This window comes from Apium graveolens, chromosome 4, assembly GCF_009905375.1.
Source record: "Apium graveolens cultivar Ventura chromosome 4, ASM990537v1, whole genome shotgun sequence".
Lineage (NCBI taxonomy): Eukaryota > Viridiplantae > Streptophyta > Magnoliopsida > Apiales > Apiaceae > Apium > Apium graveolens.
Window position 1 is genome coordinate 104,690,683 of NC_133650.1, and position 7,907 is coordinate 104,698,589.

Consider the following 7,907-nt stretch of genomic DNA (forward strand, 5'->3'; position numbering starts at 1 on the left):
ACCTTAAACAATCGAATCTGACCTTAAAATGGTCGAAACTTTTGTTTCCGTCAACTCATCCTTTGTGTGTGTAACCTTTCCTTGTGCATCAAGAATTGTTTATATTTGAGGTGGTGACACTACAATGGATACCCTGACCGACAGAAAAATTTCAATAGACACACCCTTTTGAGAGAATGAATCTAGTAACTGTTTTTGAGCCTTTTCAGCAATTATATCTTTTTGAGAAGATGTATGGGGGCTAGCAGTTGCCTCGGTTTAAATACTACTCATCTATGTAGGAGACAGAGCTGCTGGGTTGACTTCAGAACCTTCCTTATGTGGTGCACTAAGGCACTATCTCCCTCACGCTCATTCATACTACATTTAATGGTAAGAGAGTGTTGGTTGATTCTGTTTCTGTGTTTGTCTTTACAGTCTGGGATAGACGTTGTGGGTTTTCAACCTCATGACTGCCAATAAAAGAAAGCCATTGGAGACTGAACCTGTATCACAGAACATAGGGCAATATAGAGAGATAAAATGTACTTAAGATCTATAATGAATGAAAATTATACATTTAATCTTTTGAGAGAGATAATGTACAATAGTGATTTCAAAAGATTTTACATGAAATAAGAAATCACTAATGTAGAAAGAAGTTTGATTTACTCCTAAAACTCACTGCACATATAAAACAATATGATTGTGCCTAGTTATTAGAGAGTTATAAATATGACGATTGCTTGAGCAGTACACTAGTTCATACCAACCTGAAGTGAGATTGTGAAGAAGAGATTACATAGTCCAATAGATCTGCAACTGCAAAGTCCATAAACTGAGGTGCATTGACTTCCTCTTTTGACTCACCAACCAGGAGTACACTTGTACACATCTTACTAGAGTCCAATTCCAAGTGTAATGTGCATCAGGTGCCTGATATGTCGTAATATTCTCAAGTCTCATCACTGGTGCTATATGTTAGATACTGCTTCTTGATAATAACCTAGCATAATATACAAATTTACAATGATAACATTCCCAGCTTACAAACAGCCATATCCCTCAGATAAACCTTTGCTGTTATCTCCAAAGGTAACCAGGGGGCCAGCTTTCTCAACCACATTTGATAGCAGAGCTCTATCTCCGGTCATATGTCTTGATGATCCACTGTCAAGAATCCACACTACCGGTTACACCTGTTTAATGCCCTGCACTACAAATGGATTAGACCTTCTTCGGAACCCAAACTTGGTTGGGCCCGACATACTTGTAGAATTGTCCTTTGTCAGGCAAAACAACATTTTTAATTTTAATGGTCTCAACTTTCTCAATAACTGAACATTTGACCTTGTAAACAGCCTTAACAAATTTTTGTTTAAGCTTAGGCACAAATGTCTCCTTTCTAGCCTTAGAAGGACTAGCAGTCTTAGACCTATCATGCTTCTTATTATTCACATGCTGACGAGGAGTAGTCTTATCACTAGAAACATGATTACCAATAAAATAAGCATACATCAAATTAAAAGCACAAGACATACAATTAACAACACCACATGCTTTATGAGAGTGATTAACAATAGGCAATTTATGCATGGTAGACATGGCATTTTTGTTATCCAACTCATGTGTGTCTGAGTTAGTCTCAGTTGCTTTCACAACTTTGACTGGAACTTTCGACTCACTTGACTTGGAAACAATCTTCTCATTAGCATAATCCTCAGCACGTATTTCTTCTTGAATACAGAAGAGGTCGCATCAAATGGTTCAGCAATTGATGGTTTATAGAGGGGTTCATCAACACCCTTAAGCACATGTGGTACTTCCCTCCCTTTATCACAGACATGAGGAGGGGAGTTTATGCCTAATTCTCCAATAGAAATATTGTAATCATAACCTATTCCAGATGTTTGATTAACAACTTGCTTACTGTAGAACTCTTTAGCCTTCGAACAAGAATTGAAGTAGGCTCTAACCTTAGTCTCAAGACCGGTGATCTTGTCTTTGAGAATAGTTTTGAGTTTTCTGTAACAGTCAACTCTATTCTCTAGAAAAGATATTTGTTCTTTTAATTTGTCTTGATTAATATGCACAAGTCTTAATTCATTGACCTCTTTCTCAAGGTCTTTGATCTGTAAACTTAACAATTCATTATCACGACGTGCATTATCTAAGTTGCCTCCTAGATGATATACTAATTCAGCATCAGTATATTTTACCTCTTTTCTTGACGATGAAGCTTTTCCCTCAATAGCCATAAGAGCAAGATTCCCTTCTTCTTCATCTTCACTATCAGTATCATCCCAGCTTCTTCCCTTTGCCAGATAAGCCCTTTCAGAGTTACCCTTCTGATTGGAATCATAAGAGTTCTTCCTTACTTGCTTTGGCTTCCTGCATTCTGTGGCAAAGTGTCCCAACTCATTGCAGTTATAACATCTAATGGTGCTCCGATCAACCATCCCTGTTTTGTATCCACCACTGCTGGTGTTAGAGGATGAAGATCCACCTTTCTGGAATTTGTTGTAGTTGGACTTGTACTTAAGCTTGGGATTCCTCCTGAATCTGATATTGGAGAATCTCTTGACAATTTGGGCCATTGACTCATCTTCTAATTGCTCCAGCTCTTCCAAGGAATAAAAATCATCACTTGATTGATTTGTAGTAGGAGGATCATATTCTGCTACTAACACATTTTCCTCATCCTTGGAAAACTGTACCATTCTCTCTAACTGTTGAGATTGTTGTTGTTGTTGACCTTCAGCTACAAGTGCAGTAGATGTGCTAATCATCCTATCTTTCCCGTAGACTTCCTTTTGCTGAATCTGCTCCAACTCATAGGTTTTTAACAAACCATAGAGTCTATCCAAAGAAATCTCACTCAGATCTCTAGCTTCTCTAATGGCAGTGATTCTATGTTCAAGATGAGTTGGTAGTGTTAAAAGGAACTTTTTGTTGACCTCCCTGATTGAATAATACTTACCATTTATGTTCAGGTTGTTGATCAACGCATTGTACCTTTCAAACACTTCAATAATTCCTTCTCCTGGATTGGATTTGAAATGTTCATATTCAGAGGTTAGGATCTCCAACTTGTTCTCCCTAACTTCCTCTGTGCCTTCATTAATTACCTCAATAGTTTCCCACATGTGTTTAGAATTTTTACAGTTCATCACATATCTGTTCATCAAGGGATCAAGGGAATCAATTAATATTAATTGAAGGCTGGCATCCAAGAAGGCTTCTTCCTTCTCAGCAAGAGTAAAATCTTCGGGCTCTTTTGGATAGGTTCTAGCTTTGGTAATCACCACATCATCTACTATCACCTCCGGTTCAATAATCATCGGAGTTTTTATACCCTTCTTTAACAAGTTCGAATATTTGGGATTTGCAACTTATAAAAACAAGAGCATCTTCTTCTTCCACATAATATAATTTTCTTTATCAAATGGTGGAATTTTAACGGTTCCAACTTTTTGTGAAGTCATTATGAATTTTTGAATAAATAAAAATTCAAGGAGTTGAAAAAATCACAAAAGTCTAGGATCTTGATTTGTTCGTTAATCAGAAGGCTCTGATACCAATTGTTAGGTCCCAATGTGTTTGTAGAAGGGGGAGTTGAATACAAACAGTACCGAATAATCGAATTAAATGCGGAATAAAAATGTGAAACAAAATTCAAGTTAAATAAAAATATTATTAAACTTGAAAGGTGTTACAACAACTGTATCGATTACAAGGAATTAATCTCAAATTAATTATCATAAATTTAGAATAAATTCGACATGAACTTTTTCTATTTTTGCAATAATTAGAATCAAATGCTAAACGCGATTTGAGATTAAGTTCTAGGGATTTTGATCCGCTAGATTGTTACACAAGAACAAGAGAATGATTTCTAGTTGATTAGATTTAACTTTGCAAACTAGAAATTTGATCTTGAATTTAGCAGATAAGATATAATGTTTCAGAGGCGGCTGCTTTGTTCTTGAGTTGTGTTCTGTGTTGATATGTTTTCTTCTGTTCTGCTGCTTTCCTTTTTAACTAATCAACAGACTTGAATAGAGCTGACATGACAATCCTTTTAGTTGGTAGGACATTCGGTGAGACTATCCTTTTGAACTAGCAAGACAATCCCAATAGCTAGCAAGACTATCCTTTGAACTGGAGAGACTTTCGGTATGACTATCAAAATGAACTAGCAAGACTATCCTCTTCCAGTGTAACTTTCGGCAAGAAAATTATTTGTACTAGCATGACTTTCGGTATGACTATTGATTGCATACCGATTGTCATATTAGTACAATCAGATTGTTTGTTGAATTTAAATCGATTTTAATCCAATTTAAATTCTGAAAATCCTTAATATTAATTCTAAATTAATTAATCAATTAATTCAATTAATAAATAAATTAATCTTTGCAGATATAATTTATTTTCTTAATTAAATTATATGACTTAATTAATTAATAGAGAATTAATATTAATCTTGAGCAGCAACCATTCTTCTAAATATCTTCTGAAAATTACTGAAAATTATGAATCAATTCCACCACTTCAATGTTGACCCTCGATGTACTGTCTGGTTCATGAGTGACTAACTTCCGTGACGTTTCTTCATGTCTTGACTTTGATTTCAGATTAAATCCCTGTAATTAATTGATACCCTGACGAGATCTCTGTCACTTGATTAAATCCACAATCTTGATTTATATCACTGAGGCTTGAACAATTTCCTGAACTTCTTCCAGTGAATTAATTCCTCAAGTCTGTAGATGAACCTTGTTTCTGAATCCTTTGACAAATGTTACTTTATGAAATCTCTTTGACGGTAGATCCACTATTTACTTGTTACATTCTTATTTGAGTTGAGTTAAATCCTCGAATAAACAAATAGGCTATGACATATGCCTTACACCAAGCTTCTTCATAATTCTTCTGAGGCATGATCTTCTTGATCTTCTTCCAGATAGAATCCTTAGGCTTGATACTGTTTAAACAAAAAGACTCCAGTCTGCTCTTTTCCATTTTTACAGACTTTAAATGTTACAAGTACAAATGCAAACTAAGATTAAAATACAACTTACTTAGGGTTGTCAAATTTGACTTAGTCTTGTTAAAGTACAGGCATGTCTTGCACAACAATCTCCCCCAATTTGTGAAAAGATTACTTAACACAAATTCATGCCTGTTAACAAGACAAACCCCAAGTTAAAAAAATGGAAAATGAAATTAATACATAAAGCTTGAAAGAATTACAACTTTTATACATTAGGAGATTTACAAAGTTTAATGGTTACAAGTATCAGGTAAAGACATTTTTTATATCTGCTTCTTCTCTAAGGAGATCCTTTAAGTGATTAAGAATTTCAAGTTCTTCTATAATAGGTGTTCCACTTAGAGCTTCTACAAGTTTCTATCTTGCTTCCTTTGGATAACCACTGTCCAGTAAATCAATCCTAAATTTTGAGAATCCACCAGCTTTAATGTTCAGAAATTTTTCATCCTTTGAGATTTTGCTCATACCTTTAGCCTTGAGCTCTTCTAATCCCTTTATGAACATCATAATTTCTTCATCATACTTCCTCCTTCTCTCTTCAGATTCAGACTCATTCATTTTTCTTGTTTCCTCCCTTGTAATCAACCACTCAGCTAGAATTGAACTCCATGTCCTTGTCGCAGTATCCTTGTCCTTTAGCAAACTTATCATTCTTTTAATTTCTGTTGGAGAGAGAGAATCCAGTAAATCACAGCCAAGGAAGGTGAAGGACCCATCTTCAAAATAAATTATAACTTCACTTATGGATACAACCCATACTTTAACTATTTCTTCAGCTAGATGTTGGAAATAATATTCATCTGAGATGCACCAATTTAAAGGTAGAAAGTCACTTTGCTTAAAGCGGTTCCAGATGGCCCTTTCAGTAACTTCAACTTTTTAATAGACTTGGCCTTCTTAGATTTTCTCCCAACAATCTTGAAATGAGTTTAAAGTGATGGTTTGACAAAAGGTCGAACTGAGATTTTTTCAGAGATGTTTGGTTTGTGGTGATTAGAATTTTTAGAAAAGAGTTAGCAGTTTGTATGAATAGAAATTTAGGCTTTGAGGTTTGAGGTGGTTTGATGATTAAGATAGTTAATGTTGAAGGTTGAGCTGAGGTTTGAGCTGGTTGTGTTTGGATTTTTAGGGTTTGCTGTGGTTCTGAGCCATCTTGGTTCTTTTTACTCCTCATCTCCTTCTTCTCTTCTTCTCCTCATCATTTTTGTCTTCACCTTTCTTATTTTCATCCTTACTTCCAGTTGCTTTAGAGGCTTGACTTGGATTTGAGCCAGAAGGATTTTGCTTATCATCCTTCTGCTCATCAACATCCTCATCTTTCCTTAGATTGTACTGAGTGTTTGGCAACATGGTGTCAGGATTCAAGAGATATCTATCCAAGATTTTAATCATTACTATATCCTAAGGCTTCTTGTTCTTTTTATGCTTTAATTCAGACTGTAATGTCATGATTAGCCTCATGTTTGACCTAACACAGTGTTTGGGAACAATAAGATACCTTGCTTGACTGGTTGTTGGACAAACAAAAAATACTCCTTTGTGTGGATGTAGATAGGCTTCTGGGAAAGCTGCTATCTGTGCCTTTTTGAGCTCTTGAAGTAGTTGAGTGTCTTCTTGAATTACTGGATTTAATCTGTCAATCATTACATCCAGTTCAGATTCTCTTAAGGTTTGAAGATATGGAAGAGTCACCTGGAGACATCTGTCCACACCACCATCATTGATGTTCATGACAATCCTTTTCTCTAGGAAGTTATCAACTTTCACCACCACTGCTCTTATAAAATTGATGTTCTTGCCCAAAGTTTTCTTTCAAGCCATATTGTTGTGTTGTAGAGATACTCTTAGTGCTGCAAGAAGGTCATTGAATTCCTGATCTTGATTAGGTTCTTCTGCAGCCCTCAGTAGTCTTTCTTTTCCAACATCAACTTGAGCACCTGAGCTTTGTCCAACCTAAACAAGTTCTTTAGATTGTGTCTTAGCATCCCTATATTTTCCAATCCTATCCTCAATCTCCCCCTTAGTATTGGAAACATGCATGAGTTGGGGAGTTGTAATTTCTGGCCTAATTTGTTCAGGTAAAGCAGGCAGAGAAATGTCGAGCTTCCCATTATGGCCCCAAAAGCAAAAGAATTCTGCATTTGAAGATGCTTATGGGAGTCCACCAGGATCTGGATGTCAGTTTGTTGACTCTTGACTAGAGAAGTCAAGGCTTGGACATGTGCACTGAGAGAAGCATTTAAGGTCTGCAATTCTGAGACTTGAGTTTGAAGAGATTGGATTTGCAGATTTGTGGAAGTGGATCCAGGCTGATAAGAGCTAGTAGATGTTGAGGTGCCAAAATTTTCTTCTACAACCTGTTTGATGCCTTCCATAAGCAAAGCTGAAGGCTCATATCTGCTTTAGTGAAGTTGGTCCAACTTGACTTTTGTGTCATTGGAATGAGTGATTTGCTGCTGGACAACTGTATGAAGAGAGATGAAGGATTGTTTGAGATTTTTGACTTCCTTTTCAATGGTAGTAAGATCCATCCTTGACATTTGATCAACAAAATGCTTGAGTTTGGAAGTGATCTGTACTTGAGATGGTATATTCTCATCCATTTTCTCCTTCACCAGCTTCCTGATTTTGTCTTCATGACCAGTTATCTTGACTTCAAGAGTTTTACCAAAAAGATGAAATGCTTTGAGCTGAGCTTTGTACACTTCTGTAACTGCATCATATACATCTTGTGGAGTCAAGGCCTTTGTATTGCTTCCCAGAATAGTGATGTATTCTTCCCTAAATCTGGCCAAGACTTGATCCATCTCTAATACAAAGTCCTGAGAGAGCCATGCATCCATATTTCCATCTTGTTCTGTGTCATTTACAA